We start from the raw sequence: 12,884 nt of genomic DNA on the forward strand, positions 1-12,884 counted from the left end.
TGCTCAGGGGCCATTCCATCTGCTCAGGTGCCTGAACAGAGTGCTTTAGGTTGCTCTGAGCTCACTGAGGTCAGGGTTCATGGGTTATACTCTTGTGTGTCCCCTCTCCAACAGTTAGCCCATGATAGGCCCAAGGGAGATGGTAGATCAACAGTTACTAATTGGCGACCTGGACAGTAGGCTTCAGAGATGCCTTATGGAGAGAAGACTGGATTCCCAGCTCAACCTTCCCAAGATCTGTAGGTATGGACAAGTCAGTGAACCTTTTTAAAACTTTATTTCCTCATCTATAAAACTGGATTACTACTTCCTGGCCTTCCTGTCTCAAGGGTTCTTACAAGGGAGAGAAGGGTGTTGAAAACACAAAGCACTTCACAAATGTTAGCCCTTGTTATTATTTTTCAGAGCTGACAGCCCCTGACAGATGGAGTATTAATCGTGAGGTGGTTCTTTCTCTCATGTCCAGCTGTTGACAGCTGGCAGGGAGTCCAAGACAGTGGGAGAAAGAGCCTCTTCTTTGTGGAGTTCCCTGCTCCTCATCCATTGTGGAATCAACCCAACCATCTGCTTCATCTCCATGTGTTCAACTCATTTTCATTCATTTCCCAGAAGGTGTAGGAATGATGGATTGCATGAGACAGCCCAGATTTTCTGACACTGGTCCAGGGTTATAGGCTGTAAAGGTGATGAGCCCCCTCCCCGTCATGTGCACAGGCCAAAGGCCCCAAAGTAAGGCTTGCCTGGACCTCCTTCTATTGTCAAACTCAATGGCCCAGGGTACCTGCAGTGGGTCATATAGTGAGGGGCTCTAAGCAGATCTGTCTTAGCGCCAAGATGATACAAATTTTGTTGGGGAATTGGATGATGAAGTAGTTTTAATGTGAGCAATTTATAACTGGTAGCCAAGCACGTTCATTCAAGTGAATCACAAGAAACTTCTTAAAATGTAGTGAGAATGTGCGCCAAAACTCAGAAGAAGAGGTTTAGTGGGATAAATGTAAGACAGACAGCAATGATGGAAAAACTCATCTGCCCACATACAGGATATGAGATAGCAGCCTTTTCAGGGGGGCACATAAGAAAGAAACCTAAGATTTTAGAGGACTTTGAGGTTGATGTAAGTCAGCAAGAGTTGGGAGAAACAGCTACTTCAAAACTTCGGCTGCATTAATAGAAGCACAGTGAGCGGAAAAATGGAGGTGACAGAGCTCCTAAAAATCTGCGTCGCTGAGCTCACACCTGGCGAGGTATGTTCCGTTCTAGGTGCCTCTGATTGAAAGATTGAAAGTCTCAGCTTAAAAAAGGGTGCTCTCAGGAGTGACTAGGGTGGTGAAGGGCCCAGAATCAAACAGGAAAGAAAGAGCACTGTTGGGCCCAGAGCAGAAATCATTCAAGGGGACTTGATCTCTGTTTGTAGATATAGCAATGGCTGTCATGGGGAGCAGTATTAGGTGATTTTTTTTTAGCTACGAGAGAGAAAGAGAGAGAGAGAGAGAGAGAGAGAGAGAGAAGGGGGGGTGCTTCTACTCAACATATAGAAGACTCTCATTCACAGTTGAGCTGTCTGGATATTCCCTACACTCACATTATTTAGTCAGAGCCTAGGAAATCTGGGCTGGACACAACTACCAAAGAGCCATCTCCTCCTTCAAGTGGCTCGTTGGACCCAGTGACCTCAGATATATCCTCCAAGTCTAAGAGAGCCTTTACATGACAGATTTTTCCACCTTGATAAAAAGTAACTTACAATTCATTTTGCTGCTTCGATTGCTTCAGTTGGAGTAAATAAAGAACATTCTATGCATGGTTTTAATACTGAGAACTAAGAACTGGGAATATTATATTCAATAAATATAATTAATAATAATAAAGCTGTTATTGGCTGCATACTATTTCAGAAAGAGAGAAAAAGAAAAAATATGAAGAGAAACTGAGAAAGAATAATGGAGATAAAATAGAAGAAAACAAGGCAAATAAGTGACAAAAAAAGAGGGAGAGGGAGAGAGGAAGAAGAGAGAGGCAAAAATGAAGGGATCAGAGAGAATATAAAGTGATATAATATTTTTGTTTCTCTTCCTTCTGGAAGAATTGGATACATATCTTGGATAGTGAAAAATGGAGGTTTTCTTTTTTAAATTAAAATTTTACACTTATCAAAGATATGTATGCATTTTAATAATCTTTTAAAATAATCAAGTAGTTCTACAAGGCTTGCTATTAAAGCAACAATTTCCTTGATCTCTCATACCCATATCCTAATTCCCATAGGCACCCATTTGCTATCCATAAACTGTTGCTTTTTATATTTATGTTCACATTTCTAAATAACACAGTTATGCTGCTATTTTTTGATTTTTTGTTTGTTTGTTTTATGCATTAGCCATTCCCCCCACTATGGAGAAAAGGTTCAGTTTTAGCTCCCACTTCACACACATTCCTTTCCCTATTCTCCTAGTACAGCTATATCATACTTTCGATCACTTTTCAGTTTGCTTTATTATGACTATATAAATACTATTCATAGCCAAGCAATGCAATATATTTTCTTCTACAACATTTTGTTTTCCTTAGAGTTATTGTCTTATTTTTCTGTTTGTGTAGTTTTCTATTTATCTATCACTGATTGTCTTCCAATCCCCCTACCCCCTGAACCACTGGCATCCATCTTCTCTAGATATAGCCAAACCCATCAGGTATTCTACTAATTTGTACTTCGGTAGATGTCTCCCCTAAATTTTCTAATTTACTTCATACTGGTCAATTTCTCTCTACACCTTGTTCATGCCTATTATCCAGAGATTGTTTCTTACTTTAATCCTAGAGCTTCTCCTTGATTCTGTCTTGGGTTGGAGCTTCTGCTTTCTTACTATCCTGCCTTCTCTTTCTTAATTTATTTTCTTGTTTTGATGGAGCACATTTATGGTGGAATACATTTATGGAGACCTTGCATGTCTGAAAATATCTTTACTTTTACCCTCATCCTTGACTGATAGTTTATTTGCCTGGGTATAAAATTCTAAGTGTGAGATATTTTTCCCTCCAAATTTTGATGGCATTCTACCGTTGTCCTCTAAATTCAATGTCATGAAGTCCAAAATCATTCTTATTTCTGACCTTTATATGTGACCTTTTCCTCTCTAGAAGTTCTTGAAAATTTCTCTATCCCCAGTATTTTAAAGTTTTACAAAGATGAGTGTTGGTGTGTATTAGTTTTACCCATTGTTCTAGGCACTCAATGAGACCTTTCAATCTGGAATCTCAGGTTTTTTATTTCTGGGAAATTTTCTTGAATGATGCCCTTCATAATTTCCTTCCCTTTCTTCCCCCTCTTTCCTTTTTCCCAAACTCTTTTTGTTCAGATGTTGGACTTTTGGGACAAATTCTCTAATTTTTCCCAGCTTCCATTTTTTTCATTTTTTGGTTCTACTTTTGGGAACATTTCCTCAAATTTATCTTTCAAATGTACTTTTTAATTAAAATTTTTTTCTGCTAGCATATTTTTTAAGTTCCAGGAGTATCTTATTCTTTGATCACCATAGCACACTTTGTTGTCTCATGGATGCAATATCTTCACATATCTCCCTAAAGATATTATATAATAACATGTTTAAAAAAATATTTTCTTCTCTCTGCAATTATCTGTTTCCTCTAAGTTGCTTATATTCTGTTTGTTTTGGTCTTTCTCTTGTATGGTGGAGACTTTTACCTAAAGTCTGGGTTGTTTCTTCATAGTGAAGAGTGGAGGACTAAAAAAGCTATTTGAAAGCTCTGTGGACATGGATGGATCAACTGAGGGTTTCAACGTAGGCTGATTTGGATAGGCTGTTTTACTAGGGAATCCCTAATATTGTCTCTACGATTTTTGTTTTCTTGTTTGATCATCTTCAGCCTTCTGTTCGGAAAATCTAAGACAGGCTGCCAATGTCCTAGGAGCTGAAAGGGACAGAGGGCTGGCAAGTGCTGCGGGTCATCTGTCCCATTCTCTGGATTGAGTCGGTTTGGCCACTTCCCCAGCACACATTGGCTCTCTACCACACACATGTCAGTGTGCCCCTCACAGGCTAGACTGCGCCTACCAGGATTTTACATTTGTAAGAAACAGGCTTGTGAATTTCATTGTCTTTCTCTGGAAACTCTTCCAGTCCCTTGAATAATAGAGGGAAGCAGCTGAGAACCCAGACTAAAGGCAGATGGCCAAATCTCAGCTGAAGGCAGGGGTTGAGCCAGCAAAACTGTTCATGAATATTAACAACCCTTTTGCTCTCGTGTCTCTATGTCCCCACGTGTTGTGCCACCAGATGAAGCCAACATGCCAGCAAGCGCCATGTTTATGTGAGTGTAGTTGACTCTCCATGTGGTCATATTCCTCAGGTCACTGTCCACTGCCACAGCAGATGGAAAGAGAAAGCACCTCCAGCCTCATCTCCCTCCACACCCCTCCTCAGAGCCTGAATTCCCTACAGGTGCATCTTGGACCAGAGATTCATCCAGATGGATTCTACAGGTCCTTCCAACTCTTATGCTTTCTGACTGGGTTTGAATGAAGAATCCCTCCTTTAGAAGCTATTTTCCCACGGAGCAAGATCTGTTTTCCTGTTTCTCGTTTGACGGGTCTTCTCTCCAGTCTCATCCCCTGAGTTTGGGCACACACTGAGCCCATTCCACCATTGGGCTTCAGGTTGGGCAGCGGTATCTCCAGAGACCACAGGCACTTTGCCAAGGGGTTGAATCCCAAGGATCCAGGTGCCAACATGCCACTCCCTCACCCTTGGCCTCTCTGAGCCCTGGTGGCTTCCTGGGCTTCTTTGGTGCTGACATTCTAGCATTTGGTTTGGTACATTCAAGCATGCAGTCTCATACCATGTTTCCCCAAAAATAAGACCTAGCTGGACCATCAGCTCTAATGCGTTTTTTGTTTTGTTTTGTTTTGTTTTATTGGGGAAGGAGAACAGGACTTTATTGGGGAACAGTGTGTACTTCCAAGACTTTTTTCCAAGTCAAGTTGTTGTCCTTTCAATCTTAGTTGTGGAGGGTATCGTTCAGCTTCAAGTTGTTGTCCTTTCAGTCTTAGTTGTGGAGGGCGCAGCTCAGCTTCAGGTCCAGTTGCCATTGCTAGTTGCAGGGGGCAGAGTCCACCATCCCTTGCCTGACTTGAGGAGTCGAACCGGCAACCTTGTGGTTGAGAGCCCACTGGCCCATGTGGGAATCGAACCAGCAGCCTTTGGAGTTAGGAGCACGGAGCTCTAACTGCCTGAGCCACCGGGCCGGCCCCCTCTAATGCGTTTTTTGGAGCAAAAATTAAGGCCCAGTCATATAGTATTATATTATATTATATTATATTATATTATATTATATTATATTATATTATATTATATTATATTATTATATTATACTGGATTTTATATTAATTTTTGCTCCACAAGATGCATTAGAGCTGATGATCTGGCTAGGTCTTATTTTCAGGGAAACACAGTATTACTAGCACAGCTTGGCCCATGTTCAAACACTGTACAGTCACTTCCAAGCTTCACCTTCCAGGCTTTGGGCCCTCTTGTGCCTAATAGCTTTCTGATGGAGAGAGAAAAGCACTTCTTAGGGAGTTAGGGGACCTGCCATCCGTGGAGTGTTGGAGAGATATTGATCCTTCACGTATACAGCATTTCTCTTAAAATTGCCAACGTATTCCACATGGAAAAGAACTTCTGTGGGAACTTAAGAGTTAAAGGAATAAACAGAGATAGAAAGGTGTTCCTGGTACCCCCAAGGCTGTTCCATTGTACAACTCCAGGGGTTACCCCTCACACTGTATTCCCTGGAAGTTGCACCCCTGGAGTTGTACAGTGCTGCTACCTCTATGTCCTTCCTATTCCTTCATCCAGTCTCATTGTCGTTTGGGACACAATGCCCTACCTCTTTGGCAAAATTCAAGTTAGTCTGTTAGAATATGAGAGCCAGAAGGGACCTTCGAGTTTAATAACACACTATTCCCTCATTTTGAAGATGAGGAGGCTGTGTTCCAACAAAAATGAAATAACTTGTGCAGGCATCCCAGGCAGAAGGGGCAGGACCTGTAGCCAGCACTCTTGACTTTCTCTTGACCTTTGACCTTTGCTCCCCCAAAAGTGGTCCATAGACCCCTGGGAGCCTAGTGCAAAGGCAGCATCTCCAGCCCTAACCCCAGACCGGCTGAATCACAACCTGCCTTTAAAACAAACTTATTGGTCACTTGCATAGGCACAGGGAAGTTCTAAGCACTGCTAAGCACTGAGCTTTACCCTACCCAGGAAGAAATAATGGAGACCCCTATTGTTGTAGTCTTGTTTCCAGCATACCCCAAATTTTCCCCACTCTGAAAGGAAAAGAATTGACAATGTATGGGCAGGACCGGGAGGGAAGAAGGTGTATGCATTTTCAGAATCTAGTCATCTGGAGAAGCTGACCCTTTCAGGTAGACAGCCTTGGAAAAGACATCCATTATCAAAACAGTAAACATTGAATAATCTCAGTAGGCTGTAAAGACACACATGCCTACACACAACCCTGAGTTGTCACCAGTTACTGCTCCCTAATACTGGCTCTGCCCAATCAGGGCTTAAGTAGGAACGTTGAACTCAGCCTGAATGATTTCTCAGATTCAGGTAGTTCCAGAGATTCAACAGTCCTACCAGGTTTTTAAAAACTTCTTTCTACCACAGGTTTCGATTTCAGGGTGGGGAGAGGCAGAGTATGAGAATCAGTTGCCTTCGACCTTGTCTCCCAAGCAGCAATCAACAGCTTTCTTCCTGCCACCTATATACAACCTTTTTTTTGTCTTCTATCTTGAAGCAAAATCTGCCTTTTCCGCTACATGATGCCAAAAGACAAAGGTCATGGTCATATAACTTGCCCCCTTTCCAGCAGCAAGATCCCACATGTTTCTTCCAGGTGGGAAAATAAATAAAAGAGCTTTTATTTAGACTATGCAGCAAGATTTTAAAAGAGAGGTTTAAAATGGTTTTTATCACAGAAGGTATCTAGAACACAGTCTTATCCAGATTTCATGGATCATCATCAATTTTTCTCCATAATCAGATTAAATTGTGGTTGGGAGAAGGGGGGATAATTGAGTTATGAAATTGCTTAGATTGAAGAAAATAAACTGGCATGAATTCATACTATTGTGGGTAATTCAATTGAAACGGAGAGAAATGTAAAAGAAACAAGAGAACCAAAGGTCAGTTGATACAGCTGATTGCACACGGTGTGATGCTTTCAGAGAAAGTGACAGGGTCTCGTCTCAGTTGTCCCCTTGACATGGAAATGCTGATGTTGTCGTATTCGGATGACACCTCATGAAGCGCTCCACACACAACACATTCCCTTCTGTCATTTAGCACACACAAGTTTTTTGTTTTTACAATTCGGATGGTGTGCATTCTAAAATTATCATTTCCCTGCTTTCTTAAGCATCGCTGGTCAACTATAATTTAATAGTTTTAATGAGTCAGAGTCACCATTTATGGCTATTGTAATGTAATCGTGGCAGGATACATGTGTCACCTCCCAAGGAAGAGACCTGGGATGAGGAAGAAACTACTTGAAGTTGGCACCGTCCAGCTGAGATGACAGAGCCTGTCTCAGTTCAAGAGGTGGCTTTAGTGACATCGGCCTGAAACAGCATGGTGGAGAGGTGCCTCAGCACAATCGTTCCAAGAAACAGAGTCCAAGAGTAAGCTCTCCTCATTGGAACAGGACAGTGGTGGGTTCTAAAAAAAATAATATTTACTTTGGAGAAGTGTGCTTGCTCACAGAATCTGCAAGGCCACAATTCTTGCTGGTGGAGAGCCCGGAGTCGTGGAATTCGGACCCATTCCTCCTCATTTTAGAGCTGACAAACCTGGCAGAGGAGCATCTCCACTATTTTCTGGCCAAAGCCTGAGTTCTGGAGTTTTACACTGACAGGTGGAAAAGGGCAGAGTTCCCAAAGTAGGATAAAAGGGACTGAAGGGCCATAGAGAATAGATGTGAGAGGAGACAGAGGGAAGCCAGGAGCGACGGGCCCTCTGGAGGTCTAAGCCTGGCAGGCTCGTCTCCTTAGTGGCAGCGACCATGCCTTTTGTCCTCCCCCTGCTGTACTGAGACATCCTCCTGGCCCTCAGTCAGTCAGTCAGTCTGGAGAGGCAGGGGACTCTCCAGACCCAAAGACTGAAATGGAGCCAAGAGACAACTGCCTTCTTTCCTCTCCTGTACCAGAGTCTAAAAGTATCTTTGGCAATGCTGCCCCTGGTCACTGGCAGCCATGGACAGGTGACATTCCAGGCCTGAGGTGCTAGGAGGCTGATTCCCGATTCTCCTCAACCTCCCTGCTCTAGACACTTACCGCCAGAGACTAGTGGGGATCACCCTCCAGGACAGAGAGTGAGGGACCAGCTTCCACACCCGGGTCAGACTTGTACCCATTTTTGGTTCCCAATCTCCTTCCTCATTGTCAAGCTGTCAGCAGGAAATTCTGACTTTGCCCATGAAAAAGAATGAAGCATGTAGGTGGTTGTTTTAGGCCAAAGATGTATATTCTAAACCTAATCATAAAAAGACATCAGACAAACCCCAATTTTATTAAACAGCTGGCCTGTATTTCTCAAAAACACCTGAGGTTAAAGGAATCAAAGAGATGTGACAACTAGATGGGATACGTGATCCTGGGCTGTAGGCTGTACTGAAAAGCGTTGCTCTATAGGCTGTAATTGGGCAATTGATGAAATTAGAATGTAGACTGGATGAGATGGCGGTATCATTGTGTCCGTGTTGCATTTGCTGAATTTGAGCGTGGTACTGGGGTAACGTGAGAGATATACTTCCTTTTATGCAACACAGTAAAATATTAAGGGAGAAAGGGACATGGCATACACAATCTACTTTGAAATAGTTCCGAAAAAGTACTAGTTCCAAATGATAAGGCAAATATAGTAAAATGTTTTAGCAAGTTGATACAGGGTCTGTAGGAGCTCTTTGTGCTATGACTGACACTTTTCTGTAAGTCTGAAATTCTTTCAAAGTAAAAAGAAAGACGACATAGCGAAAGTGGCGGGGCACTCCCAAAGAAAAGATTGTGACAAGACAATTCAAATAGAAGAAATTCAATACAAAAAATGTTTCGGCATCAGTAGCAACCCAAGCAGTACAAGATGGTAATGTTAAAAATCTGATTCTATCAATCTATTGCAGAAAAGGATAATAACCAGATTGGGTAAAAAAAAAAAAAAAATCAATATTACAGGAATTCTCATCCCTGCTAGTGAGTGGACAGGGTTTCTGGAAAACAAGCTGAGATTTTAAAATGCTCTGACGCTCAGATCCTATCATGGAATTCTTAAAACTTTATTCTAAAGAAAAAAAAATCAGAGAGAGGGACCGAGACGTCTCTATAAGAATATTCTCGATGAGGTTATTTATAATGGAGAAAACCAGCACCATCAAAATGTCCAACAACAGGATAACGGTAAAATAAATGATGGTACATCTATACATTAGAATATCGTGCAGGCATTTAAAGTGTGTTTCAAAATGACAGTATTGTGTTCCCTGTCCACCTCACAGTCTTCTGAGCAGCACACCTTCTCTTCCGGTCTCCTCTAGAATCCAGGCCTTCCCTGAACCCCAGTCTTGCTCTCCGATGGTAGTGGTATCCTGCCTGACTCTAGCCAGTCCCCCCTTTCCTGGGAAGATGGATGTGCTGTGACTTAGAACCCATGATGGAGCCTGTGAGCTAGACCAAAGAACACAGAAAAGACTCTTGCTCCCAATAGTAACCTCCAGAAACACAGCTCCTGTTCCTAAGTGTCGTGTATTCCTCTTGATTCTACCCTGGGAGTTTCAGCGTTTCCTTTCTTTCTGGCGTCTGACCTGCTCTCCTGGATTCATGTTACTATCGGCCTGCTGTCTCCTACCAGGAATCAAGACTCTGCCTCAGCTTCTTCCCCATTTGTTCTGTCTGCCAACATAGGTGGGCTCCTTACCCACAGCTCTCGGCTGTGTTCTTTAGGCAGTTAACAAACAGCCTGTGCCTGCACCAGCTCTGACTAACTTTTTAAGCTTTGGCTGGAGTTAACACCACGGCCCTTCAGAGCAACGAGGTAATTCCATTTGGGCAAAATTAAGATTTAAAGGAGAACGCTATAAACCCAACAAGATGTTAGTCCACAGCCCTCATTTGGCCTATGGGTTGTTTAGAAAGGGTGCTGTTTACTTTACAAATATTTGGAGATTTTCCAGATTTCTTTCTGTTATTGATTTCTAATTTAATTTCATTGTGGTCTCTGTATGATTTCAATATTTTCGAATGTATGAAGACTTGTTTTGTGGCTCAGGATATGGTCTGTCATGGTAAATGTTCCAAGAACACTAGAAATGAATTTGTACTCTGATGCTGTTGAGTTGAGTGTTCTATAAATATCAGTTCCTAAAGTTGGTTGTTCAAATCTTCTGTATTCTTTCTGAGTTTCTCTACTTTTTCTATCTGTTATTGAGAGGAGGTATTGAAATTTCCAACTATAATTGTGGATTTCGCTGTTTCTCCTTTGAGTTCTATCAGCTTTTGTTTTGCATATTTTGAAACTTTGTTGTTAGGTGCATAACTAGAATTGTTATGTCCTAGTTATGAATTAACTTTGTCACTATACAATGACTCTCTTTACCTCTGGAAATATTCCTTGCTCTGAAGCTTGTCTGATATTAACACAGGCACTCTAACTTTACGTTAGGATTTACAAGCATATGTTTTCCATTCTTTTACTTTCAACCTATTTGCATCTTTATATTTAAGTGGGCTTCTTGACAAACTCATAGATACAAATAACCAATTGATGGTTACCAGATGGAAGGGGATTCGGACAGATGGGTGAAAAAGTTGAGGGGATTAAGAAGTACAAATTACCAGTTATAAAAACAGTCACAGGATGTAAAGTACAGCATTGGGAATATATTCAATAATATTGTAATAACTATGGGGTCAGATGGATACTAGACTTATCGGGGTGATCACTTCATAAGATATACAAATGTCTAATCAGTATGTTGTACACCTGAAACTAATGTAATATTGTATCTCTACTGTAACTGAAAAAAAGTTTTAAAGCAAGAAAAAGATATGATAGTTTTTATATTGTTTGTGTCCTTAAAAAGCATCCTCTTTCAGGGTTTAATAAGACTTAAAGGAGATAATTCATGCAAAGTACAACAAAGTGTAATTTGTGTGTACTACTATGTAGTAACTACACAGTAAACACCAGTGGTTATTTAATTTAAAAAATAAAGTGGATTTCTTGCAGACAACGTATAGTTGGGTCTTGCTTTTTAAAATCTAATCTGATAATCCCTGCCTTTTAGTGTTTCACCATTTGCATTTAATGTGATTATTTATATGATTGGGTTTAGCTCTATCATTTGGCAATTTGTTTCTATTTTACCTTCTGTTATTTGTTCTTTGTTCTTCTTTTCCTGCCTGTTTAGGGTTACTTGAGTAATTTTAATATTCCACTTTATCTCCTTTAGTGGCTTATTAGACATATCTCTTATGTTTCTGGTGGTTACTCTAAGGTTTACAGTATGTATCTTTAAAGTATCACGTTCTACATTCAAGTAATATTAATCACTTTACGCATAGTATAAAAATATTACACAGTATACTTCCATTTCTCCCCTCCTGGCCTTTGGACTATCCTCATACATTTTACTCTTACATCTTATAAACCTCTTAATGCAATTGTTATTGTTTTTCTTTTAAATAATCTTTTTAAGTATTAAAGAGATTAAAGATAAATAAGAAAAAGTCTTTTCTATTTACCCACATACTATTTCCAGCTCTCTTCGTTTATTTATCTAGATTCAAATTTCTATCTGGTACCATTATTCTTCTGATTGAAGGACTTTCTTTAACATTTATTTTTATGTATGTATGTATGTATGTATGTATGTATGTATGTATTTATTTATTTATTTTCTTTAACTTTATTTGTAGCACTAGCCTTCTGGTCAAATGAATTATGTCAGCTTTTGTATGTCAGAAAAGTTTGTATCACCTCACTTTTTTCTCTTCATCACTGGTTGTCAGAAATTTGATTATGATATGTTTTGGTGTGATTTTCCCTGTTTCTTCTGCTTAGGATTCTTTGGGCATCTTGTATCTCTAGGTTTATAGTTTTTATCAAGTTTGAAAAATTCTCAACCATTATGCCTTTAAATATTTTTTCTATATTTCCGTCTCTCTCCTGTACTTCTGTGATTCCAATAATAAATGTTTTAGGCTGCTTTATAATGTCCCATAGTTCACTGATACTTTGTTCTTTTTTTTCCAGTTTTTTCTTCTCTGTTTCATTGTGGCTCTATTCTCTTGCTCTGTCTTCAGAACTCCTTTTTTTCAGCTTTATTGAAGTATGATTGACAAATTAAATTGTAAGATAGTTAAAATGTACAACATGATGATTTGATATGATTTGATATGCATACACATTTTGAAAGGATTTTCACCCATCAAATTAACTAACTAATGCATCCATAAGCCCACATATTTCCCTTTAAAAAGAAAAAACTGTTATTTTACAGCATCTGTTAATCACCTAAACATTGAGTTTTTCAATCTCTGGAAGTTCTAGTTGAGTCTTATTTTGTGCATTTCTCTCATCTTTATGTTTATGCTTTAGCCTATCTTCTTGAGCATTTGGAGTAAATTTATAATAGCCATTTTAATATTTTTGTCTACTAATTCTATTACCCTGTTTCATTCCTGGGTCTGCTTCTATTGATTTTTCTCCTCAATATGGGTCATTTCCCCCTACTTCTTTGCATGCGTGGTAATTTTTATTTTGATGCCATACATTGTGCATTTTCCAATGTTGGGTGCTGAAGTT

This window comes from Rhinolophus hipposideros (genome assembly GCF_964194185.1).
Source record: "Rhinolophus hipposideros genome assembly, chromosome: 16".
Lineage (NCBI taxonomy): Eukaryota > Metazoa > Chordata > Mammalia > Chiroptera > Rhinolophidae > Rhinolophus > Rhinolophus hipposideros.